Source organism: Gopherus evgoodei, chromosome 6, assembly GCF_007399415.2.
Source record: "Gopherus evgoodei ecotype Sinaloan lineage chromosome 6, rGopEvg1_v1.p, whole genome shotgun sequence".
In the NCBI taxonomy this organism is placed as follows: Eukaryota; Metazoa; Chordata; order Testudines; family Testudinidae; genus Gopherus; species Gopherus evgoodei.
In genome coordinates this window covers 5,628,996-5,656,905 of record NC_044327.1, presented here as the reverse complement: position 1 = coordinate 5,656,905, position 27,910 = coordinate 5,628,996, and the positions used below count along the sequence as shown (strand labels likewise).

The 27,910-nt window shown below is 43.4% G+C and overlaps 1 protein-coding gene across 3 annotated transcripts in view; it reads right to left on the bottom strand.

Annotated features, from left to right (window-relative positions):
• NRG1 (neuregulin 1) overlaps positions 1–27,910 on the bottom strand; it is an 843,690-nt gene that overhangs the window by 450,805 nt on the left and 364,975 nt on the right. The window lies entirely within an intron of this gene.

Sequence of the window (27,910 nt, the reverse complement as noted above, 5' to 3'; positions counted from 1 at the left end):
CTGTAGACAATAGCAATGGAGATGTAGGGCTGCCTGAAGTCCAGCCAAAGAGGACCATTAGCCATTGCTAAGCCTCAGTCCCCTGGAAATACTTTGCACTGTACTGAGATCATTACACGCATAACGAAAGAAGGTAATGGGCTGTCCCTTTTTTACACAAGCCAAGCAGTTCCAACAGGCATGTCCTGGGCATTTCCAAAGAATGAACGTTCTGTATATTGCCCTATCAGGACGCTTGGATCATCTTTCAACATTCCATTCAACAGCCCTTAAAAACGTACACCAGGTGCTGCATATTCAAAGTGAACAAATCGTCTTACAAACTGATACAAGAGGCGGCAAAAAATACTGGCAACATTTCTCTGGACAAATAATAAGCATGGTCTTTTCTCAGGAAGGAATCATCAAACTCCTTTTTTGTGTTATGAATTTGTTTAATTTACGTTGCTGAAACCTTTGTCATCTACGGAGTCTGCTTTTCTTTCACAAACCGTACTTGATACATAATCTTGTAAGGAATAAGCCTGTGCAAGATTTACAGATAGGTGCTTTAGAATCCTTTAATGTAATTACTCCCAAAGATACTGCTTTGTAAAACAAAGAGACAAAATGGCAATTCACAGGACCTTAAAGCCTGCTGAGTTGAGAGCACTGCACATTTTAATTTTGGAGATGATACTTACCATGCTTAGGATCCATTACTCATTTCACAGACTGATTGTCTTCCTGCTTATTACACCAGTGTAAATGAGGAATAGCTCCACTGTTCTCAATTGAGTTACACTTATGTGAGGAGTGTAGGATCAGGCCCCAAGCTATAAAATTAGCAGCTACTGTGGACACGCGCGCACACATACATTGCTATTTTTTCCGAACTGTGGAATGATGAGTTTGGCATTAGTTCCTTAGTCTGCATCTGAGTTTGGGAGATTTCCTGGTATGCACTCCTGGTAATGAACACAGTCAAGCTTACTCTGTAAAGAGGAATCATCTCTTTTTTAAGCATTGGTTTCTCTTTAAATGCTCTCCCTTTCCCATGTATGCCTGTAGAACTTAATGGGACTCCAAGCTCTTAAGCATCACTTAAGCAATGTACATGGTTGTTAAAACAGCATTTGTGTTAATTAAAATAAAAGATATTTTAAAGCGAACATGGGAAGCTAATTTAAATGCTGAAACATGCATTTGAGCCTTATACTGTCAAAAACCTGCTCATTTTACTCATATGGAAGCAGCAAATGCTGCATTATCGCTGACACAAATGCAACTGTTCACCATTAAAGTCATTTCTGCCTTGTGCTAAACAGAGATTAAAGAGATAATTCATGCTCAAGACCACAATCCTGCCTCATTGGAGGAAGCAGATGAACTTGGAAATAAATAAAAACATGTATTTTGCCCCTTGCCATGCCTACTTGTCATTGCTTTTTCATTTAAAAAAACAAAACAACTTTCAGAAGTCTTGCAGATGAAATTCCCTTTATAACATGGAAGGGGGGAGATTTTCTAAAGCACCCAAGTGATTTAGAAACACAAGACTCACTGCTTCTGTAAATCTCCCCCTTCCATGCTTGGCTCCTACATCACTTGGGTGCTTCTGTAAAGCAGGTAAAGAAAGATACAGCATTAGTTCTCCTCCATGTTATCTAGCCAGGCAAACACAGAGGGACTAATTTGTTCCCTTGACTGGACTTTTAAAAAAAAATTATCATACATTTTATGTTAAGCTACTTTTTATTATGTGCTATTTTTCAGCCTTTGTCTCTTCGTTGAGGTTCTTTCTAACACATACCAAGAAGCAAACCTTCAAAGCCCTTCACTGGCTTCCCATTCAGCTCAGAGTCCATTTCCAAATAGTCCTTGTTATTTATAAAGATTCTTCTTGGACTTGCTCCAACTTTCATCTTTCCCTAGTTCTGTCACTGGTCTATTTGCATTAGTACTATCACCTCCCTCCCACCCATTTCTTCCTGCAGTCTCACCACTATTTATGCAAGAGCCTTCTTCTCTGTAGTTTCATCTCTTTTCTGTCTCATCTACCTTTGCCTGCACACCAGCTCTTTAAAGTCTTCCCCACCCTACAAAAGCATTTTAACTTATGTCATTCCATAGGCATATGTTGCTTCATTATGTCTTTTTATTTCTATATCTTATTTCTATATTTCTTTCTTTTTTTTTGAATGAAAACAGATTCTCACTGAAGGGTGCGTCTACACAATAGCTGGGAGGGTGCTTCCCAGCATGCGTAGACAGAAATGCGCTAGCTCTGCTTGAGCTGGTGTGCTAAAAATAGAAGTGTGGCCATGGTAAAATGGATGGTGGCTCAGGCTAGCTGCCCACAGTACAATCCCCTGGGCATGTACTTGGATAGCTAGCCTGAGCCACCATGGCTGCTCTGCTATTTTTAGCATGCTAGGCTCAAGCAGAGCTAGCACGTGCTGCTAGCCATGCTACTCATGCTGCGAAGCACTCACCCAGCTGCAATGTAGGCATTCCCTGAATCACATGACTCCAGCAGTTATGGCTTTAAGAAAAACCACCAAATATCATGAGACTCACAATAAAATCATCAGAGTCAGCAACCACTGCACATCTCTCAACTATGGGCCTTGACTCCGTTCGGCATTGGATCAGACCCATTATGGCCTCTTTACCCCGCTGCTAAGGCTAATGTGCTTCAGCAGTCTGTCCTTTTCTCAGCTGTAGGGTTGCCAATTTTCTACTCGCACAAAACCAAACACCCTTGTCCTGTCCCTGCCCCGTCCCTCTTCCAAGGCCCACCCATGTCCTACCCCTTCTCTGAGGCCCCACCCCCTGTGTGCTCTCCCCACCCTCACTCACTTGTTCATTTTCACCGGGCTGGCTCAGGGAGCTCCGGTGCAAGAGCAGGTGAGGGCTCCAGCTGGAGGTGCAGGCTCAGGGTGGGGCTGGGCTGGGGATGAAGGGTTTAGGGTGTAGGAAGATGCTCTGGGCTGGAATTGAGAGGTTTGGAGGCAGGGAGGGGGATCAGGGCTGGGGCAGGGGGTTGGGATGCAGGGGGGTGGCTCAGGGGTGCAGGCTCTGGCGGCGCTTACCTCAAGCAGCTCCTGGAAGCAGCAGCATGTCCCCCCCTGGCTCCTACACAGAGGTGCAGCCAAGCAGTTCTGCATGCTGCCCTGTCTGCAGGTGCTGCCCTAGCAGGGCAGCATGCGGAGTACCCTGGCTGCTCCTATACATAGGACCCGGAGTGGGGACATGCCGGCTGCTTCCTGGGAGCCATTTGTCACGGAGGCTAGCAAGGAGCCTACCAGCCCCGCTGCCTGGTGCTGCCAACCGGACAATTTCTAGGTAGAAATTCCATGCTCTAATAATAAGAATATAGTGGTAGGGATATATGACCAGGATGGTGATTGTGACTGTGAAATGCTCAGGGAGGTTAGAGAGGCTATTAAAATAAAAACTCAATAATAATAATGGGAGATTTCAATTATCCCCATATTGACTGGGTACATGTCACCTCAGGATGGGATGCAAAGCTAAAGTTTCTTGACACGCTAAATGACTGCCTCTTGGAGCAGCTAGTCCTGGAACCCACCAGAGGAGAGGCAATTCTTGATTTAGTCCTAAGTAGAGCACAGGATCTGGTCCAAGAGGTGAATATAGCCGGACTGTTTGGCAATAGTGATCATAATATAATTAAATTTAATATCCTTGTGGCAGAAAAAACACCACAGCAGCACAACACTGTAGCATTTCATTTCAGAAAGGGGAACTGCACAAAAATTAGGGGGTTATTTAAACAGAAATTAAAGGGTACAGTGCCAAAAGTGAAATCCCTGCAAGCTGCATGGAAACTTTTTAAAGACACCATAATAGAGGCTCAACTTAAATGTATACCCCAAATTAAAAAACATAGTAAGAGAACCAAAAAAGAGTCACCGTGGCTAAAGAACAAACTAAAAGAAGCAGTGAGAGGCAAAAAGGCATCCTTTAAAAAGTGGAAGTTAAATCCTAGTGAGTAAAATAGAAAGAAGCGTAAACTCTGGCAAATGAAGTGTAAAACTATAATTAGGAAGGCCAAAAAAAAAGAATTTGAGGAACAGTTAGCCAAAGACTCAAAAACTAATAGCAATATTTTTTAAGTACATCAGAAGCAGGAAGCCTGCTAAACAACCAGTGGGGCCACTGGACGATCAAGGACGATAAGGCCATTGCGAAGAAACTAAATGAATTCTTTGCACCGGTCTTCATGGCTGAGGATGTGAGGGAGATTCCAAAACCTGAGCTATTCTTTTTAGGTGACAGATCTCAGGAACTGTCTCAGATTGAGGTGTCATTAGAGCAGGTTTTGGAACAAATCCCAAGAGTTCTGAAGGAACTCAAATATGAAATTGCAGAACTACTAACTGCAGTCTGTAACCTATCACTTAAATCAGCTTCTGTACCAAATGACTGGAGGATAGCTAATGTGAAACCAATTTTAAAAAAGGGCTTGAGAGGTGATCCTGGCAATTACAGGCCTGTAAGCCTGACTTCAGTACCAGGCAAACTGGTTGAAACTATAATAAAGAACAACATTTCAGGCATATAGATTAACATAATTTGTTTAGGAAGAGTCAACATGGTTTTAGTAAAGGGAAATCATGCCTCATCAATCTATTAGAATTCTTTGAAGGGGTCAACAAGCATGTGAACCAAGGGGATCCAGTGGATATAGTGTACTTTTCAGAAAGCCTTTGACAAGGTCCCTCACCAAAGTCTCTTACGTAAAGTAAGCTGCCCCGGGATAAGAGGGAAGGTCCTGTCATGGATTGGTAATTGGTTAAAAGATAGGAAACAAAGGGTAGGTGTAAATAGTCAGCTTTCAGAATGGACAGAAGTAAATAGTGGTGTCCTTCAGGGATCTGTTCTGGGACCAGTTCTATTCAACATATTTATAAATGATCTGGAAAAAGGGGTGAACAGTGAAGTGGCAAAATTTGCAGGTGATACAAAATTACCAAAGATAGTTAAGACCCAGGCAGACTGCAAAGAGCTACAAAAGGATCTCTCAAAACTGGGTGACTGGGCAACAAAATGGCAGATGAAATTTAATGATGATAAATGCAAAGTAATGCACATTGGAAAGCATAATCCCAACTATACATATAAAATGATGGGGTCTAAATTAGCTGTTACCACTCAGGAAAGAGATTTTGGAGTCACTGTGGATAGTTCTCTGAAAACATCAACTCAATGTGCAGCGGCCGTCAAAAAAGTGAACAGAATACTGGGAATAATTAAGAAAGGGATAGATAAAAGGACAGAAAATATCATGTTGCTTCTGTATAAATCCATGGTATACCCACATCTTAAATACTATGTGCAGATGTGTTCACCTCATCTCAAAAAAGATATATTGGAATTGGAAAAGGTTCAGAAAAAGGCAACAAAAATGATTAGGTGTATGGAACGGCTTCCGTATGAGGAGAGATTAATAAGACTGGGACTTTTCAGCTTGGAAAAGAGATGATTAAGGGGGGATATGATAGAGGCCTATAAAATCATGACTGGTGCAGAGAAAGTAGATAAGGAAGTGTTTACTACTTCTCACAACACAAGAACTAGGGGTCACCAAATGAAATTAATAGGCAGCAGGTTTAAAACTAATAAAAGGAAGTATTTCTTCACACAACGCACAGCCAACCTGTAGAACTCCTTGACAGACGATATTGTGAAGGCCAAGACCATAACAGGGTTCAAAAAAGAACTAGATAAATTCATGGAGGAAGGGTCGATCAATGGCTATTAGCCAGGATGGGCAGGGAGGTGCCCCAGCCTCTGTTTGCCAGAAGCTGGGCATGAGCGACAGGGGATGCATAACTTGATGATCACCTATTCTGTTCATTTCCTCTGGGGCACCTGGCACTGGCCACTGTCGGAAGACAGGATACTGGGCTTGATAGACCTTTGGTCTAACCCAGTAGGGCCATTCTTATGTTAATCAACGGCTCGGCCAGCAGTGCACCTCCCTAACTACACACACACTGGGCTGATAATGAGTCCTGAAGGCTGTGTTTACACAGCTAGCAGCATTCCAGGGCAGTGAGGCTCAAAGCTCAAGTTGACAGACTCATGCTTGCGAGGCTTGGGATATGGTGCTAAAATGTGTCGGATGTTCAGACTCAGGCTGGAGTTTGGGCTCTGAAGCACACCCGCCTTCCTAGGCGTCAGATCCCAACCCCTAGCCTGAGCCCAAATGTCTACACAACTTAGCACCACAGTGTGAGCCCGAATCTGTAGACCCAGGCTCTGCGACTGGCTGCCACAGGCTTCTGCTTGCTGTGTAGACAAATCCTTTACAAAAAGAAGTCTTTAATTAGAGAAAGACATTTTATCACAGGTATTGTGATATCTGGTGTTTTACTTAGAGCCCGAGCTCCTGGAGTCAAGTGTTAATGTCTGATTTTCAACTTTCATTCAAAAAGTTTCTAGCCCTCATGATTGTGGAGAAGAGCTTGAAAATGTGACCCCTGAATACTCAAAAAAAACAGATGGCAAATTAAAAAAACCCAAAATGTATTATTTTAAAAAGCTAATGATTTTTAAGGCAATCTTATGATTTCAAGGGATCGGGGATTTGGGTTTGTGATTTTGGAATATTTGAGGTTGGTACAAACACTGCATTTGTGTAAGTATAATGTCCATGCTACTTAGCACAGCATTGATAAGTTTGTTAATTGTGACATATTCTCACATACATACATGCTTTACGAAGAGTTATTTCACAGTCTTCTTGACCCATGAGAGGACTTTCTTTTCCATACTTATGAGTTATACCTTACAATGTAAAACCACTTCATATACTGACCTGCACACTAGATTTGAAATGAGCTACAGAAGATTATGGCTTGCTGTTTTTTCCAGTTTTTGTTATCTCTCGAGGGAAAAAAAATCATGCAAGATATTTTATCTTGCATATGATGCTATAACATGCAGATGATCATGCTATCCTAAACAGAAATGGCTCACAGATATGAGGTTGAGGTTCAGATCTGAATATTCCTGAAGCACAGGCATTTTTAAAACATGGGATTTTGGCTTGAGCTCATCTCTTGTCAGAAACCCCAAACCTTGCTGAAGCCCCATTCATCACTACTTTTCAATTTGTTTCTAGGCAGCATTATGGATTGGATTTTCAATAGCTCTCAATGCCGGCTTAACTCTGCTCTCTTTGAAGCTAGTGGTAAAGCTCCCATTGGCCTAACTCTGCTCACATTGGTTTAGCAGGAGTGATGGTGTCCAACGCTGAGCAACTTTGAAACTCCCAACCTACAGCTGCAAGTGGTGCCTTAAAAAGAGAAACAAACTAACTAACTTCTCTTTCATTCGGCTGTTGCAGGCATCTATCGGATTGTCTCTCTGGTTTCATTCCAAATCCCTTTGCAACTCAACCAAGAGAACCAGAGCAAACACCATGTGTAAAATGTAAGAGGGAATCATAGACTAAGACTATGCCTACAGTGCCAAGCTTTTTGCCCAAAGTATACTAATTTTAGTAAAGTGCTTTAATTAAACCGCTGTTGCATGTCCACACTGTGCTCCTTGTGTCAGCAAAATTAATTCACACTAACAGCTCATGCAATGACAAGAGAGCAGTGCACTGTGGGTAGTTATCCCACCGTGCACCTGGCCATAGTGTGCTTTGGGAAGGGTTTGCAATGCCTCATGGGGAGGTACGGCATCACATGATGCAGGTTTCTCAATCCCATTGTTCCATGGGCATCCTAATAGATTGCCAGCCACTTTTCAACTGAACTGTGGGACATAGTGGGGGAGAGTGTGTGACAGGGAGTGTGTGTGTGTGGGAGGAGGAGAGACAGACAGTGTGTGATGGGGAGGGTGAGTGTGTCAGCATGCTCTCTCTTAAGTTCAGACAGTGCCGGTACACACACACACACATCCAGCCCTGCCTGCCTGCCTCTGTGTTCCTAGTGCAGGAGACAGCAGGGGCATTCCATGTTAATGATTTGGTCTTTGGTTCCTGGGAGCAGAGCAGCACCGCACACTGGCTATCAGAATCAAGCTTTGAAAGGGGAGGGGCTCAGGCCTGCTGAGTTCAAAACAATGAGCAGGGCGGTCACTTCAGGCATTGTGGGACACCTCCAGAGGCCAGTCACAGTGAGAAAAGCAAGCAAGGTATTTACACTGGTACTTTGGCGATAAAACCTTTGTCCAAAAAGCCTTATCCCTCTCCTCGAGCTGCCATTTGCAGCTGAGGAGGTTTGTCGCAAAAAGTGGCTTTGCAGGGTGTACACCTCTGCTGCTTCATCGCCAAAAGCTGCCGTTTGGTGAAAACACTTAGCAGTGTAGACTAGCCCTGTCACAAACAGATAGTTAAGGGTTAATGTCTCTTTTACCTGTAAAGGGTTAACAAACAGGGAACCAAAAACACCTGACCAGAGGACCAATCAGGAAACAAGATACTTTCAAATCTCGGTGGAGGGAAGCCTTTGTTTGTTTGTTTGTTTGTTGGGTTTTGCTTTGTTCTCTCTGGGTCCTGGAAGGGACTAGACGTGCAACCAGGTTTCTTGCCAATCTCCCTGCTACAGTCTCTTATATATTCAGAATAGTGAATATTACGTAGGAAAGACGGTTATAGTCTTTTGATTGTTTTCTGTATTTGCAAATGTGTAGTTTGCTGGAAGTATTTAAAATTGTATATTGCTGGGGGGGAGGCTTCTTTCTAGTGTCTATAAGCTGAAAGACCCTGTAACTTTTACCATCTAAATTACAGAGTCAACTTTTACTTTTTTTTCTTTCTTTTTATGAAAAGTTTTGCTTTTTAAGACCTGTTTGATTTTTTCCCCTTGTTGAGGCTCAAGGGAACTGAGTCTGTACTTACCAGGGAATTGGTAAGAGAAGAGAGGGAGGAAAGGGGGAATCCCTTTGTTTAGATTCACAGAGCTTAAATCTGTCTATCTCTCCAGGATAACCCAGGGAGGGAACGTCTGGAGGGGAAGAGAAGGAGGAGAAACAAACCTGATTTTTCTGTGTTGTGATTCAAAGAGTTTGAATCACAGTGATCTTCCAGAGTAACCCAGGGAGGGGAAGCCTGGGAGAGGCAACGGTGAGGGAAAGAGTTTACTTTCCTTGTGTTAAGATCCAGAGGGTCTGGGTCTTGGGGGTCCCCGGGCAAGGTTTTGGGGGACCTGAGTGTACCAGGCACTGGAATTCCTGGTTGGTGGCAGCGTATCAGATCTAAGCAGGTAATTAAGCTTAGAGGAATTCATGCTGGTACCCCAATTTTTTGGACTCTAAGGTTCAGATTGGGGAAATATACCATTACAAGCCCTAAACCAAAGTGTGCAAAATTGTGAGTGACCATTGGTAGCTGTAAAGACAAAGAAAATGGAAGAATGGGCATTTCGTACCCTTAGGAATCCCCTTGGATGTGTAGCCTCTGGATGAGTAATGCAGTAAATCTGCTGTATTTCACGGATAAATGGGCCCACAGCCTACCTGTGGAGTTCTTAAATATTTTCAATGACAGTAGCAGCACAGAGTTTATACAGTGATGGATAAGGGTAATTCAGCCATTTGAAAGCTAGCAAATAAATCATTTCTGGGTGTCCTAAACATTTACAGCCACAAAAAGCAGATTTCTTCAAACAGTTTTAAACAACACACATTGAGCTCACTTTTCATGCCTTTTAGCTGTAATCAAATTTTATGCAACGGGGGAAAAATAATCGGAGAGAAGCAGTATAGCGTCACTCTCCAGACTCCAAACTGCTCTTACGTAAGAGCAGAAAAGCTGTAACTTAACTGAGTCTAATTTTGGGGATAACCAGGGGTCTTTTTGTGCAAATCAGACTAAAGTCATTGATTCATTAAGGTCCAAATTCTGTCCTTAGGTGGATGCATGAAGTGTTCACTGAAATCCACAGGTGTTAAGTGCCTGTGTCTGATGGCAGAATCTGACCCACATGTTGAAATTTAGCCAACTATCCTACAACCTTTACCCTTATGGAAAAACACCATAGGTTTTACTACAGAATGAAAACATTCCTATATAATTTTTAAACTAATCTATGGAATTCCGTAACAGGGACAGTATGTTCTGTTAAATTGTATAAAATGGCTTAAAATTACATAGAAAGGATAAAATTCTCTATTAAAAACTATACATTTCTAGAAAAACACCTATAGACCCTACTGTATTCAATTTCTATAGAAGCCTGTCACATTTCATCACTATCAAATTCCATAGGACTTTCCCCAAAAGTCACATGAGTAATATTTATTTATACCACTGGACCAGCTCCTCTCCTCACCTGCACAGGTGTCAATCAGGAGCAACTCCACTGATTTAATTGGAGCAACACTGGTTTAAAATAAGTATACGTGAATTCAGTAGGATTGCTGAGCTGAGACAAGACTGAGTCCTTTCGTTCTGTTTGTAACCTAGATTGAAAATACCCCTTTTGCACTTGCATCACAAACTCTTTCTCTTACCTCACCCACCATTTCGACACAGAATGCAAACGGCATCTTCCCTTGGAAAATCCTTCTGATCTCCATCCACTCACACCAATCCTTCCTAGATTACATTACAGTATATCTAGTATATTATTACAGCACCAAGAGGCATCAACTGAGATCAAGGGTCCCACTGTGCATCTTTTCATGATCCAAGATCAGGAGTTGTTGAGGGCAGAGAATGTTGTGTTTTTAAACTTGTTTGTACAGTACTTGGCACAATGGGATCTCAATTTTTGACTGGGGCCATTAGGCCCTACTGTAATACAAGTTGTAAATAAATAAACTCCCATAGAAGGGAAACTCTGTACATGGCAGCCCAGCAAGATCGTCCCCAAAGGGGAAGAACAGTTAATATTGGGTTGCAGAATGCATTTACAAATGTGATTCTGCCAATTGCAGGGAACTTTCTAACAAGCCTACAGTTTTCATGTTTTCATGGAATAGACAAAACAAATGAGTATCTAATTACAGCAATTTATAACCTCTGCATCCCTCAGCCCCCCTGTGACACAATCAGCACTAAAAGTTAATGGACCAAGATATTTTGTTCTATACCAAAAGAAACTCCAGCAAGCAACATGCTAGCTATACAGAAGTGTGGATAATACATCTTCCAAATGGGTTTCCTTCACCAGCTATTCTACCAGAGCCAGCTACAGCCAGCAAGCAAGGAAGCTTATATTTATCATTGCAGGAGAGGCAAAAATATAGCTAACAACTAGCATTTTGTGCTGTTCCCTGCTGCTAGTCAATGGTGAATTCACTCTGTTCTCATTCTTTGCATGATTAGATGCTGTGACTGACTGCTTGACACCACTAGAATTCAACTTGACAGTGACACAGTTGCCAACTTGGATCAAGAAAACCATTCATTGTTATAGCCAGATGGCATAAGAATGGATTCTGTTCTACAAAGGTTTGTATACTGTGCTCATCGCTGTAGTATCAGAGCACGGTCCAATTGTTCATTAAACAACATGACTAACATCTGTCTTGGGGTACAATTTTCAAAAGCTTCTAAGTCATTTAGGTGCTTGTGAAATTGTTACCCTAAGTCAATACAGTTAAAAGGGTTAACAAAGCTGCCAATTCTCACTTTTCCAGTTATTGTCAAAATGGCAGAAGTCAGCCACATGCAGCAGCAGTTGTCTCCTGCTAGATTGATGTTCTAAAAGAAACCTTCCTGAAGATCTGTCCAAATGACCTGCTACAGTAAGTAGGAGAAATAGAAAACTTGTACTGTTTAAAGACATCTAAATGAGCCGAAAGTCTTTTCTGAAATTAAAATATCAGATATTTTAAAACTGTTCTTTGTAAGGGCTCAATCCAAGGGCTAACTGCCTCCCTGGCTGCTGGCCCACAAAGGATCAGGGACCTTCCTGGCTTACACAGCTATGGAGGGTCTGACCAAATGAGGCCCCATCTCTGACCTGAATCTGTCCTCCTAAGGGAGGAATCTCATTTGCCAGCATGACACCAAGCTCCATATACTGCAGTCAGGGTTATGGGAACCTGCTGGCATCATAACATGAGGCAATCCCACAACGAGCATCCTCTAACACAAGGACAGGCTGTTCTCCAACAGATTCAGTCAATTAAAAATAGAATGAAACTTATTTTCAAAGGCCTTCTTGCTACAGCAGCCACTGGTTTGAGAGAGCCGTTCTCCAAAGTTATATCTTGCAAGCACAGAAAGATTTGAATATTACATTTGCAGAATATGATTGCAAGGAAAATGTGGAAATATATGCATATGGATATAAAGGAACTGGGTACAGCAAAGGTACAGCTGCCGTGCAGACGATCGCATTTTCACAAGGACCAGTCCAAAACTATGAAGCAAGAAAGGAAGGATGGTTCAGTGGTTAGCACACCAGCCTAGGATTTGGAAGATCTGCATTCAAGTCCCTGCTCTGCCACAGACTCCTTGCATGATCTCGGCAGGTTAGGTTAGCTTACCTCATCTGTAAAATGGGGACAATAGCACTGGACAGTAACACTGCCCTACCTCACAGGTGTGCTGTGAGAATAAATACATGAACGATAGTGAGACACTCGGGTAGTTGGGGTCAGATGAGTACCATAGGTAGAACAAATGTCCACAGCATCTAAGAAACACCAAGACATGCACTACTTTCTCCTCTAGCAGGGCCGGCTCCAGGCACCAGCACGGCAAGCAGGTATCTGGGGTGGCCAACGGAAAGGGGCATCATGTCTGGCTCTTCGGTGGCAATTTGGTGGTGGTAGAGTGATCGTGGCTTTTGTTGTTTTTTTTTTGCCGCTTGGGGTGGCAAAAATACTGGAGCCAGCCCTGTCCTTTGGGCACAAGTTACGGTTCCCTTCACTGCTGTAAACACACAGCATGTATAAATAATATTTTTAAAATTACACATGCAATTTTTCCTCTGGGGAGAAGAAGAAAAGTACCATATGAAACAGATGTTAGTCATGTTACTTAATGCATCCCTGGAAAGTGATCAGATCTTGCAATGATGAGTGTGGTATCAAACTAGCATGAATAAAGTTAAAAAGTTTAACTTTAAAAAGTTCAGGAAATACAGGTTGACATTTTCATTATTATTTATTTGTATTATGGCAGCACATATGAGCCCCTATCACGGACCAGGACCTCACTGTGCTAGGTAAAATATTGAATAGATGTGCATGTGATGATAAGTATGAGGCATTACATATCACAATGCATATACACAAGGGGGCTGAACTGAAATTGCAGAAGCAGCCTGAATTCTGGCATGTCCTAATATTTGAGAGCTTGACAAAATAATGTTCTTTTAACATAGTTTGTGTGTGTGCATAATAAATAATAATAATTCCCTGTTACCACATTTATTACTTGCTTGGTCTGGAGTCTAAACTTCCCATGTCACTTACAAAGCAATTCAGCAGATCTTATGCAACTGCAGTGAATGTGGCTATAAATAAAATTGCTGCAAGTAGTATTGATATTATTCAGCATTATGAATATGGGAACTGACTGACAATAAAAATCAAGAATGATTAACTCTATGGCCCAATGGCTCCGTGGCAGCTGCAGCCAGAAATCAATGCATTAGGTCAGTGAAAAGCAATCTGCTGATTTTCCTTGTGAAAACTCTCTGAGGCAGAGCTGTTTTGTGCTCACAGTTTTTTGCTTTAAAGAGCGGTCATTTCTGTAGCAAACTGAACGGAAAGCCAACCCGAGGAGAAAGCATCTGATATCACCTAAGGTGTATGGGAAGATTTTGGCAAGCCACTAGGGCTTATTGCTAAAAGCAGCCTAGTCAGCAGTCTCAGCTTAACCAAGGCAGGAGGGGAGGGGGTTTGGGTGCCACAAAAAGGGCAGCTTGACCCCGTGTCCTTCCTGATAAAAACTGTGTTGAAGTTGCTGTAACATGCATTTTAGAAGAGCAGGATGTGTCCCAGGAATATCTATTGGGGCCTCAAGGCTGCAAACTCTGGAAAAACCCACACCTGATTAATCAATAATCAGAAAGAACCTCTTGTTTGACCATTGAAACTGCTTACTTAAGTTTTCTTTAAGGGACATGTCAGTCTATTACCAATGTATAAATAAGGGGAAAAGTTTGAGACAGACTCTTTTGGACTCTCCCTCTGGATACATCTTGTGGTCCCCATCAGCAGACGGAAGATTTGGCCACCAGAAGCCTGCTGCTGTGTCACTCGAGAGCCACACTCAGCTTTGGTAATTATCAAGGGCTGAGGGTGTTTTACTAACTTGTTGCAGACGTGTGTAAGTGCTTGAGACTAAGTAAAGTTTAGCTTTAAGTGAAAGCACTCTTGTGCTGTCCTGTTTGTACCAGCCATCTATCGACTGGACAGCTGTGTCTCCCCTGATTTATTTCCTGACACCACCGCGCACAGAGTAAAAGTTACCAAGAGCTTTGGGTTGAAAGAACCCAGGTAACAAAGGAACCACGGAGATAAATTGTTTACAGAATTCCTCACCCAGGGTGCATGATGAATTCACCATGGCCCCAAATAATAGTTTTAATACACTTTAATTAAGGTTAAATTTCATGTACCCTGAAAGCACAGACACAAACACCACCTTCCCTGCCAGAAATACCTAAAAGAAAGGAAATCGCTGCAAAATACCTTTCCCCTAGATCATTCTATCAGGGGCATTGAGTTTGCCATCTAGTTTAGGTTCTTCCGTGACTTCCAATCACTGTGGTATTTGAGCACTTTCCAACACCCCTACAAGTACAGCAGTGCTGTTATCCCCATTGTACAGTTAGAGAACTGAGGCACAGAGAGGCTTAGGCCCAGATCCTCAAACATATTTAGGATCCTAATATCCATTGATTTAATTCTTCAAGTGAAATCCATGGAAGTTAGGAGCCCTGCTCTGGGGAAGTGATACTCAGCCTGGAGCTTCATGAAATTCTTCAGGGCCCTCACATGTGGCATCCAGTGATAGATCATAGCTCCTCTTCAGTTCTTCCACAAGTCTGTGGAGCAGGCTGAGGGCAGGGTCTGCAATAAAATGAGCATAGTGGCTCCCTAGGACTCCACCTAAGACACAGGGAGGGAAGGAGAGATGGAGAGACCTCTCCCAATAGCCAGGTAAGGGCTAGAAGGCAGGGAAAGACTGGAGGCCAGAAGAGGGAGGAAACAGGATGCAGGAAGACAAAAATAATCCCATTTTATTGATGTGATGTTGTTTTCCACATGGTTGCCTCAACATCCACACGATGGTGAGACATGATGACACACATCATGATGGAAAAACGGCCATTGCAACTGATTTGTCTGCAGCGATGCTCAATGACAATGTGGCCTGTTGCTCTAGGGGTTTTGCTGTTCCAGGTTACTTGGATGATGTCTGCTCACTCCCAACTCAGTCACTCTGTGAGGAAAAGTTTGTTCTTACGGTATTTATTCTACAATCGACTAGCGAATCCTGGTATACACACAATGACCAAGATTTTCAAAAGTGACTAGCAATTTTGTCAGCCTTAAGTTTTGGGTGCCAAATTTGAGGCCTGGTTTTGTGCTGAGCACACAGTCCCTGAAAATCAGGCTCCTCGAAGGTGCGTCAACTTGGGCACCCAAAAATTAAGCCTACCAAAATCACTAGTCACTTTTAAAAACCTAGCGTATGCTTTTAATATGTAACAGTTTCCTGAATGTGCCTATAGGGGGAGCTTTTCAAAGGCACTTGAGTGCCCTAGCAATCCACCCCATGCCCACCTCCCCCTCACACACTCTAGACTCATCTCCATGATTACTATTATTCTCCTGTTTCCTTTGGCTGTGGCAAAGCCAATCAGCTGATACAAATCTCTATTCCACAGGAGAAATTACCCTGAGAAGGGAGGGAAATCATTTCCCAGACTGTGGTCTACCTTAAAAGATGAAGAAGAGGCAGTGTGCAGGTGAGGGACGGTTCTTCCCAGAGGATATGGGCCATGTCATAAACAGACAGTTAAGGGTTAATGTCTCTTTTACCTGTAAAGGGTTAACAAGCTCAGTGAACCTGGCTGACACCTGACCAGACGACCAATCGGGGGACAAGATACTTTCAAATCTTGGTGGGGAAGTCTTTGTTTTGTGCTGTTTGTTTTGTTCTTTGTTCTCTCTTGGGACTAAGAGGGACCAGACGTGCAACTAGATCTGTTTCCATTCTTTCGAACAGTCTCTCATGTTCAGAATGGTAAGTACTGGCTAGAAAAGGCGAATTAGTTTTATGTTTGTTTTCTTAATTTGCAAACGTGTATTTTGCTGGAAGGATATTTTACCTCTGTTTGCTGTAACTTGTATTTAGGCTAGGGGGGAAGGAGTCCCTCTAGTCTATGAAAAGCTGAAGCCCTGTAAACATTTTCCATTCTGGTTTTACAGAGATAATTTTTACTTTTTTCTTTCTTTAATTAAAAGCTTTTTTTTTTTAAAGAACCTGATTGATTTTTTTCCTTGTTTAAGACCCAAAGGGATTGGGTCTGGACTCACCAGGGAGTGGTGGGGGGAGAGAAGGGAGGGAAGGTTAATTCCTCTCTGTTTTAGGATCCAAGGAGTTTGGACAGTGTACCTCTCAGGGAAAGTCTGGGAGGGGGAGAGAAAGTGGGGGGGAAAGGTTAATTCCTCTCTGTTTTAGGATCCAAGGAGTCTGGATCAGTGTACCTTTCAGGGAGAGTCTGGGAGGGGGAAGGAGGAGGAATGGTTTATTTCCCTTTGTTTTAAGACCCAAGGGGTGTGGGCCTTGGGTCCCCCAGGGAAGATTTTGGGGAGACAGGGAGTGTACCAGACACTGGAATTTCTGGTTGGTGGCAGCGCTATCAGATCTAAGCTAGGAATTAAGTTTAGAGGGGTACATGCAGGTCCCCACTTTCTGGACGCTAAAGTTCAAAGTGGGAATAATACCTTGACAGGCCAGACACCATTTTGCTTCAGAATTAATTTTAAGAGAAGGGTGCCATGACTGAGGTTGTTACTCTTGATGAGGCAATCTATACCCTCCCTTTTTGTTCAATCTGTGCACTGCTCCTGTGTAGAAGTTCTCCTCAACTCTTTAATGAAAAATTCTTCTTTCAAAATGCCCTTTGCTTTAACTGAATAATTGAAATGCAATGCGCTCTCTCGGTCTTCCTGTACATATCCTGATAGCCAATTTATTCCATCTGCCTCTAATACTGGGAACGTCTCATAAGAGCACATCTGTTACAGTGCCATATCAGTTGAATTAAAGAATTAAAAACTGCAGTAAGACCTGGAGTTGGAAACTTGCACTGGATAAATTGTAATTTTCTGCATGTTAACAGTTATATTTTCTTCCCTGAACACTTGCCATTAAACAGCACGATCGGAGACTGCTAAGCTTTAGGGCCTCACATTCTGTCAACTAATGTGCTATTTTTTGTAATCCTTTCTCATCCTTATCTATGCACCACACAATTTAGCTGTTGCCTTTACTTGTATATGTAATCAGCAAGGCTTTTATCATTAAGTACCAATAACAGAAAAGCTAATTCAAGCTAAATTATTTATAGATCAGACCAATGAGAAAACCTTATTTTAAATCACTGACTCTTTTTTATCATGCCTCAGATTAAGTTTTACCTGAAAACAAAGGGAAATTGTACACAAGATATTGCAAAGACACCAGATTCTTTTGCATATTTTAACATATTTGGACAGTGTTTCATTAGTTTCACAGCAGCACTGTACAGTCTGTGTTTTGTAGATAGATATACACTGGGAGCAACCACATGGGTGTCACTCGGGTTGAATTATTTTATTTCCACTGAAGTATCACAAGTGCAAATTTCAGTATCTCACTCTGCTTCTCAAAACAGGTAGGTCTTTGTACCATCCAACACACAACCCAGTGAGGAATGCAGAACAGTAACTAAACCTGGTAAAAAGAGGGGGTGATGTCAGAGTTGTGTTTTAAGCATCAATCGTACAGTTTAGGGTGTGGGAGGGGTTAAGACTGAGGTTGGCTGGAGGCCATTTCCTTGGTTTAATTTGGAGCAGCCTCTGGGCTTTTCCACCAGAAATGTCCTCTATGCTGGAGTCCAGGAGTGGTGGGAAGAACCCTCTGATTTAGGTGGATTTAAGGCCCCCTTGATGCAGCGGGAGTATCAACAAAGGGGCCACAGCAGGACCGAGAGGCTGGCCCACAGTGCCCAGCTGTAAATGTACAATAACTAGAACTAGGCAAGGTGTTATCCATAGTCACAAGAGTAGAGCTGAGCTGAGAGCACAAACTTCATTGTAACACAATGGAGCAATGAACAACAGGTTAGATCACCACAGGGCTTAAATTCTCCTAGATTATTTCCTGGAGTCCTGTATGCCCCCTCATTCAGGGCTCTGAGCTTCAGCTGTGGCAGGAGGTCCCAAGGCTTTAGCCCCATGGGGTTGGGGTCACACCAGGGCTCTGGGCTTCAGCCCATTAGGGGAGGGCGGGTGCCAGGGCTAAGGGCTTCAGCCACGGGGCTCCACGGACCCCCTGAAACTGGCTCTTGCCTATGGCTGCCAACTTTGTGATTGCAGAAAACCAAACACTCTTGCCCTACCCCCTGCCCTGCCCCTTCTCTGAGGCCCTCGCTGCTCACTCCATCCCCCCTCCCTCCGGCACTCACTCTCCCCCACACTTGCTCACTTGCTTATTTTCACCGGATTGGGGCAGGGGGGTGGGATTTGGGAGGGGGTGAGGGCTCCAGCTGGGGGTGCAGGCTCTGGGGTGGGGTTGGGGATGAGGGATTTGGGGTGCAGGATGGGCCCTGGGCTGGGGGGTAGTGCTGAGGGGTTCGGAGTGTGGGATGGGGCTCCAGGCTGATGCAGGGGGTTGGGGCACAAGAAAGGGTTTCGGGTGCAGGTTCCGCCAGGTGGTGCTTACCTCAGGTGACTCCTGGGAAGCAACCAACATGTCCGTCTCCTAGGCAGAGTGCAGAGCCGCCCTGGCCACCTCTGTGCTTAGGGGCTGCAGGGACACACCGGCCACTTCTGGGAGCTGTGCAGAGCTGGGGCAGGCAGGGAGCCTGCCTTAACCCCCTGCACTGCTTACCGGACTTTTAGCGGCCCAGTCGGCAGTGCTGACTGGAGCCACCAGGGTCCGTTTTCGACCAGGCGTTCTGGTCGGAAACTGGATGCCTGGTAACCCTACTCTCGCCCCTCCCCCTGAGGGGTCTGAAACTATTTACTGGAGCTCCATTCTGGACAGCTCTGGCTGAACTGAGCCCTGGGTCAGTCGTTCTCAAACTGTGGCATATGGGTAAAATCCATGGACAGCAGCCACCTAGGCTTGCCGCAGCTGCCCAGGTTTATGCAGCTCCCAGCCCTGCCCCCACCGCTGCTTGGGGAAGAGTGCATGGGGTAGAAAAATCAGTGGCTCTCTTCTGCTGAGAATCACAGGTCGAACTGTACAAAACTTGCCAGCTTTGGACAATCACGCCCAGAGAAACAGCCAGTCTGGCTGGGAAGCGGGTATAATGCTAGGGCTGGCCGGAGAACAAAAGTTACGTTTTGCAAAGAATGTTGAGGTTTGGGAATTTGGTTTTTATTCTGCCTCAGACCCATACTGAGACCTTCTGAAAATTTTTATGACAAACTACAATGGAGAGACTCAGCCACAGTAGCCAATAGCCCAGTGTAAAACTGACCCATGGAGACCCACATTTAAATCCTGTTCTTCTTGATTTGGAGCAGGGACATGAATCTAGGTTTTCCATATGCCAAGTGAGTACTGTAACCCCTAGGCTACTGGCTGTGGAGTTGGGGAGGTGATGCATGGCCAGAAAGGGTTAAACTTCCTGCAGGATAAATGACTCAAATTCAACACCTAAAGGCATGCAGGGAGATAATGTTTGTGTTTTTGTGTATTTATATATATATGGGTAGTGGTCAACAATGTAATCAACAGTCCCTGTCTATGCTGCATTCTGTTAATTCAGAGATCAAAAGAACATCCTAGCATTTAAATGAATTGTAAACACGGGATATCACTGTATTCATCTCTCTTTGAAATGCACAGCAAATCATCTGTCAACGGTGGAGAAATAGGCAATTGCCTTATGTTAATTTGTATAGCTCAGTTCCCAGTTGCCCTAATTACCCATTGTAAGCCAAGGGTCTCTGACTTGTCAAAGATGCCTTGAAATTGTATAAAAGATCCTTGGGTCCCAATCCTTTTGATCTCAGATCTGCTTGAGGTTTCATGCAGGGGAAGCCTAAGCCACAAGGACTGAGATCTTAGTTCTGACTGGACCACCCAGAAATATAAACATTGGACTATAATCTATGAACTATTTCTGAAAGAACTCTTTGCAACTACAAAGCTCACCATCTCTGCTATGAATCTGACCTCAAGAATTGAACTCATGTCTGTATGCATACTGATCTTTTAACCATACTTTCTTTCTTTTCTTTTTTTAATAAATTTTAGTTTAGTTAACAAGAATTGGCTGAGACCGGGTATTTGGGAGAGATCTGGAATATTCATTAACCTGGTAGGTAATGTGTCCAATCCTTTGGGATTGGTAGAAGTTTTTCTTTTATATGATGAAATACGATTTTCAATAATCTTCATCATTCTTGACATGGGTATCTGGGTGAAGGCCTGAGGCTGGATTACTTTAAGGGAACTGTGTTGTTGGCTTCTGTGCAACCAGTGAGGTAATAAAGAAGCTGTTTTGTGCTGGCTTGATAAATCTAAGTATTAAAAATATCCACCAGCTTCGGGGATTGTCTGCCCCATACTTTGCAGTTCACCCTAACTGAGTGATCTCAGAATGCCACAGGGGGTCTCTCTGTCTCTCTCTCTTTCATTCTCTTCAACCACTTCCCTCCACCCCCACACATCCTGTACCAGAGAAACTTTCCTGATGAAAGTCTCATAAAAATGATACATTTCTGTGAAAATTAGATGAATCCGTATTTTCCGATGAAAAAAATGTTTCAATAAAAATGCCCAACCAGCTCTAGTCTACACAACACAGGTGTTTTCATAGCAACTTCCTTCTGTGTCAGAATGTTCTTAAATATACTCAGCTGTCAACAAAGAGTGCTTAACCTGGTTAGATATGCAGAGGATGAAGCATGGATTAGAGCTATCGTACGAAGCCTGACAATCAGACTTGTATTTTTAGTTGGCATTAGCATTTTAAAAATAGCACCAAAATCCACAAGGGGCAGAGAGGATAAGAACGCCTGAAATAACGCAAGATTACTCCAAGGTATAGCGAGTGTCATTCTCTCTCACCTATGTCAACATTGTGCTAATCTGAGTTTGCAGATTTTTTCACTAGTACTTGATAATGGCTCTCAAAGGAGACTCGCACAATACTTCACAAATATTAATTAACTAAGCTCTTCTATGTCCAGACAGGGCACAAAGCATTATAAATCCACTTTACAGCTGCCTACCCTGAGGCACAGGGGCCCAGATTCTCAAAGGTATTCAGGCTCCTAACTTCCTCGTGAATCTGTGTAATTTGTGACACTACCTTTGAGGATCTGGAAAGCCTAAATCCCTTGACCATTGTCATATAGCATGTCAAAGTCAAGTATAGAACCCAGGAGTCCATGCTCTCAATTACCTGCTATAACCACACAGCCTTCCTTTGCCTGCTCAGGAAGAGAAAAGGGAAGCTTGCTGCCCTTAATTGCATGTAGCCCTGTTGCAATGGCACCTGCGGGGCTTTAGAGGGGCACAGGAATCACTCCTGGAAAACTCTGCTCCAGCCACACCTCTGCCTCCTTTAGCACACTCCTGACCCACAGTGGAATGCTCCTGGCACCTGGGGATACTGGGAAAGCAGGGCAGAGCTGGCTCTGCATCTGGCATTGTGGCTCTGTCCACTGTGGGTATTCCTGGGGAGCGCCACAAGCCTTCTCTGCAGCTCCTTTTCGTCAGAAGGGGGACCCAGTGCAGCAATGGAATTCAGCCATCAGGAGGAATCCTGCCAGGAGAAGTGGTTCCCACCACTTAAAGGAAGGAAAAGAAAAAGACCATTCAGGGAATGCAGCTGCAGGCCAACCCTCCCTTTGGACATTCCATCTCTAGGGCCCTCAAGGAATGACTGGGAGGGGCTCGGCAAGTTAACCAGAGAAACATGCCTTGGAAACATGTCTTGGTAAAATCAGGCTCTCCATACCAGGTTTCAAACTTACTGGAATATGCTTGTGCTGCTTGCACTCTGAATGACTAAGGAATAGTGTCATTTCCCCCTCTTACTGCTGAAAAGAAAAATTAGGTATCTGTTGAAAAATAACTTCTCACTCAAATTCCAGATGCATTTAACTAAATGAAAAAAGGTCCCTTTGTGCACCAAAGCTTTAATTACATTGTTACTTCTGAATATTTTATATTCAACTATTTCAAGACCCAAACCTTTTTCTTTAACCAAAAAGCATACTAATTTTAAACACGTTGGCAATGCTGTCTCACTGGTGTGCCCACAGTTCTCAGATACTCTGCAGTCCACATGAACTCCTGGAGCCTGAGTTTCCATTTTGATCTGCAGCACTCCAGTGATGCAAGCTCTCCGTAAAGCCAGTGGAAACTCCCAGGGGTATAGCAACACCTCCTTACAACAGAGGGGCATGGTCAGAGAAACAATATTGTGCAAATCTCCAGCTGCCAGAATGGCCTTTTGTGCTATTAAAATGATCAGAGGTCTGGAAAACACATCTTCCAATGGAGAGAATGCAGGGGCTCCATCTATTTAGCTCATCGAAGATAAAGGTTAAGAGGCAATTTGACAACAGTCTGGAAGTACCCATGCAGGGAAATGGTCTCTGACATTAGGGGGCTCTTTAGTCTTGCATACAAAACCATAGCAAGAGTCAATGGGTGGAAGTTGAAGTAAGAGGCATTCAAATTGGAAATAAAATGCATTGGTGAGGTAATTGTTCAAAACGATTAGCAGGGCTGTAGTAAATATGTGGAGTCTTTAAATTGAGACTGGATGTCTTTCTAGCACATGTGCTTCACTGAAACTCTGAGTTAGCAGTGTACACAACAGTGCACACGTCTGAGCACAGAAAAATAATCCTTCCACTGCAGGAATTCCTGGGTGAAATTCTCTGGCCTGCTTTATGCAGGAGGTGAGACTGGATGATCACAAGTATCAGAGGGGTCGCCGTGTTAGTCTGGATCTGTAAAAGCAGCAAAGAATCCTGTGGCACCTTATAGACTAACAGACGTTTAGGAGCATGAGCTTTCGTGGGTGAATACCCACTTCGTCAGATGCATGTAGTGGAAATTTCCAGGGGCAGGTATATATATGCAGGCAAGCTAGAGATAATGAGGTAGTTCAATCAGGGAGGATGAGGTCCTGTTCTAGCAGTTGAGGTGTGAAAACCAAGGGAGGAGAAACTGGTTTTGTAATTGGCAAGCCATTCACAGTCTTTGTTTAATCCTGAGCTGATGGTGTCAAATTTGCACATGAACTGAAGCTCAGCAGTTTCTCTTTGAAGTCTGGTCCTGAAGTTTTTTTGCTGTAGGATGGCCACCTTAAGGTCTGCTATAGTGTGGTCAGAGAGGTTGAAGTGTTCTCCTACAGGTTTTTGTATATTGCCATTCCTAATATCTGATTTGTGTCCGTTTATCCTTTTCCGTAGAGACTGTCCAGTTTGGCCGATGTACATAGCAGAGGAGCATTGCTGGCATATGATGGTGTATATTACATTGGTGGACATGCAGGTGTATGAACCGGTGATGGTGTGGCTGATCTGGTTAGGTCCTGTGATGGTGTCGCTGGTGCAGATATGTGGACAGAGTTGGCATCGAGGTTTGTTGCATGGATTGGTTCCTGAGCTAGAGTTATTATGGTGTGGTGTGCAGTTACTGGTGAGAATATGTTTCAGGTTGGCAGGTTGCCTGTGGGCGAGGACTGGCCTGCCACCCAAGGCCTGTGAAAGTGTGGGATCATTGTCCAGGATGGGTTGTAGATCCCTGATGATGCATTGGAGAGGTTTTAGCTGGGGACTGTATGTGATGGCCAGTGGAGTCCTGCTGGTTTCTTTCTTGGGTTTGTCTTGCAGTAGGAGGCTTCTGGGTACACATCTGGCTCTGTTGATCTGTTTCCTTATTTCCTCGTGCGGGTATTGTAGTTTTGAGAATGCTTGGTGGAGATTTTGTAGGTGTTGGTCTCTGTCTGAGGGGTTAGAGCAGATGCGGTTGTACCTCAGTGCTTGGCTGTAGACTACAGGACTATAAAACTGCAATGTAGATGTCTGGGCTTGGGCTGTAGCTAGGGTTGCCAACACTCCAGAATTAGCCTGGAGTCACTCAACTGATGAAACCTCCAGGAATACACCCAACCAAAGTTGGCAACCCTAGCTGGAGCCCAGGTTCGGAAACCCAGTAAGGAGGGAAGGTCCCAGGGGCTAAGTGTCTACACTGCTATTTTATAGCCCTTCAGCCCAAGTCAGGTGACACAGGCCAGCCGTGGGGGTTTAACTGCAGTGTAGACATACCCTAAGATACATTCTTTTTGCACGAGAGAGGTTGTAGTTACTAGAGAAGTCTATATGCCAATTAATCACAGTTGTAAGAGCGAGCTGTTTATCTCCAACACCAAAACTCCCCTGCTAGCAGAGGAATTACTTTCAAAATGGTAAGTAGTTAAGCTGTGATATAAACTGATCACACTGTCATTCACAGAGGGGTTTACATGCCAAACAGATAGCACTGAATTGTAACGATAAACGTGCAGTGTTAATTTACTTGTGACACTAAGGCCAAAAGCTAGGCTCAAACTGCACTTTGTGGAGGGAGTGGAAGCCCTGCCAATTTACGACCATTTTTCAGACAGCTCAGCATGCATAAGGAGCACTGTGCGATTTCCTTGTTATTTTAGAATCAATTGTAAATATCAGTGTCATATAGCGGCACACAGCTCAGTGAATTCTGTATGCAGGCTTTCAGGTGTCAAACACCTGGTCCGTGAGTCAATGCCAGCCTGCTTAATGTATTTTTTGGCCCAGACAGCACACTCATTGGATGTGCAGATGTACCCTAAGCTTTCATTTTCTTGTTTTTAAAAAGGGTATTTCTAGTCCTCATCATTGCAAATGAAAACAAAAAACAGAGTATTACCAACTTAGTGTTGTCTTCCTGAGTCCAAAGACAGCTAGAACAAATGATGTCCTCTGCAGCATGGGGCATGGGTGACTTGCTGGAGGATTCTCTGCAGCTTGAGGTCTTCAAACCACAACTTGAGAACTTCAGTAACTCAGACGTAGGTTAGGGGTTTGTTACAGGAGTGGGTGAGTGAGATTCTGTGGCCTGCGTTGTGCAGGAGGTCAGACTAGATGATCATAATGGTCCCTTCTGACCTTAAAGTCTATGAGTCTAAAGTCTATGAGACAGGTGAACTGCCTCACCTCACTCCCATTCATCTTATCACTCTTAATGCTAAATTGTTAGGTGGTCTTGAGAGTAAGATACTGGAACAGAATGCAGAAGACTCCTGTTCTGTTCCGCACTCTAGCACAGGGCTGCTGTGTGCCCTTAGGCAGGTCATTTCATATTTCTCTGTACCTCTGTTTCCTCTCCCTTCCTTTGTCTGTCTTGTCTATTTAGATTATAGCCTCTTTGGGACAGGAACTGTGTTTGACAGTTTGCATGGTGCCTAGCTCAATGGGCCCCAGATATTAATGGAGTGTCTTGGTGCTATCATAACACAAATAATAAATAATGTATGGCCATGCTGAAATGCTCTATGGAAATTCTGTAAAAAATAAATAAGTTAACTATGAAAGACAAACAATCACAGAATGATTTGTTCCCTTTTGGAGATGGCGAGAATCTGTGGCCAAGCAGAATTTAGGATGACAGTTTCCACTTGGTAAGGAAAGCAGCTGAGTGGAGCATTTCGACTCTGAGCAATCTGTGGCAGGGGCTATCTTTGTGTAATGTTTGTACAGTGCCTGGTACACTGGCCCCCATTACTGATCAGCACTATCCTTTGGCACTACCACTGTAGAAGCAAGAAGAATAGGATTTGCAGATTCAGTGGCATCCATCATTTCTCTTAATGCTAAATTGTTAGGTGGTCTTGAGGGTAAGATACTGGAATAGAATGCAGAAGACCCCTGTTCTGTTCCGCACTCTAGCACAGGGCTGCTGTGTGCCCTTAGGCAGGTCATTTCATATTTCTCTATATTGGACCCTGTTATAAACAAATACTTGTGAGCTCCCAGGACTTGATCTAAAGCCAATTGGAGTAAATATCGGTCTATTGATTTCAGTGGGCTTTGAATCAGGCCCATGTGGTGAATTGTTTACTCAGCATTGGCCTAACTCTGCTCCTGTTGAACCTATTGGCCATTTTGCTATTGATTTCAAGGGAGGAGAATTAGGCTAATAGGAGTTTTACTACTGACTTCAATGAGAGCAGAGTTAGACCAATGCTGAGCACTTGTGAAAATCTCACCCTTCATCTTTCATCTCCTTCTGATTTCCATTCGTTAACCTGAAATTATATCGCAGTTCTATCCCCAAGTGTGACAGCTACCTTGCAGGGTAAAATAATGGAAAGGTTAGTGAGCTGTCTTTTGTTTAAAGCTCCTGAGTGACAATGTTCTGAAAACAGGATGGGGAAAGGGCCAGGAGATAAACAAGGAAATGGAGAGAAATAAAAAGATGCAATTCTGATATTTTTTAAAACCTGCACATTTTAAAATGATGGAAACCAGAGACTTGGAGCATGAGGTAACTTCCCCCAGCATCCTGCTTTCTAAAAATATCAGTGGCGTGTCTTCTTTTCCACCTTAATAAAAGACTGATGTCAGAGCTTTTACTTAGGTCAACATCTACATTGCTTCCATTTGTCTACTGTCTATTTTCCTCCGCATGACACAGATGCTGTTATCAATGATAACCAGAATCACAGGGCTGTATCAAGTTCCTGAGCTTTGCAGTCTTGAGTGGAGTGGGGGAAGAGGAGGAGAGATTTCCAGAAGTTTGCAATCATCTATCCAGCTTAGAAAAGTAGAAGCTTGTTTCTCACAGAGAAAATTCAGACCAATAGCATAAATATTTTCTTTCCGGCTATGACTGTTTGCTGTATGCTCTTGCATCTAGGGCCCCAATTCAGGAAATCATTTAAGCATATGCTAAGTCATGTGCTTAAAGTTAAGTAAATGCTTAAGTGCTTTCCTGGATTGTGGCCTGGATGTTTATAGCAGGGTTCTCTACATCCCACTATCACGTGGTTAATCTTTGCTCTCTGCTACTGTACCAGCATCTCATCCAGGATGCATTTTGTTGGTCCTAAGCTTGTCCTCACTAGAAAATTAGGCATTGTTAGAACATGACCATGAGGTGTTAACTAACATGAGGTTAAAAAGGACAAGCTGCTGCTACCCCTTTTGGTTGAAGCCCTGAGTACTGCATCACGGAGCAGGCTGGAACCTAATGTACAGTGTCTTTAAAGCATGTTTAAATCTGCATCCAGTTACTGAAAAAAAAACTCATCTTGAAACTCTTGGATCAATGTCCAAGTGGGATGTTGAAAGTGCATGGAAATGGTTGACTAAGGTTTCTTTGGAGACATGGACCTTTCTAGGGGAAGAGAAGACTGTTGGACCTGCTACTGCTTAGATGTCATCTCATGGAGGACAGGAGCCACACACAGGGTTTTTTTCCCCCTCTCATGGGGAGATTATTAAGGTTTCAGCAGGTTAGCTGGCTAGAAGTTCAAATCAGAGTTGTACTACAGGCAATGAACTACAAAGACTAGTGGCAAGGAGGATGGTTTCCTCTTTTTGCACATATTCACCCACATGCTGCTGTTTATCAGCTAGTTGTAAATCAAATGACAGAGCTCTTATTGGCTGACCATTTCACAAAGTCATTAGTTAGTCAGATTTGTTTTAACTAAGATATTTAATGGGAAGCAGCATTGTCTGCTGTCCAGATCACAGAACAGAAAAT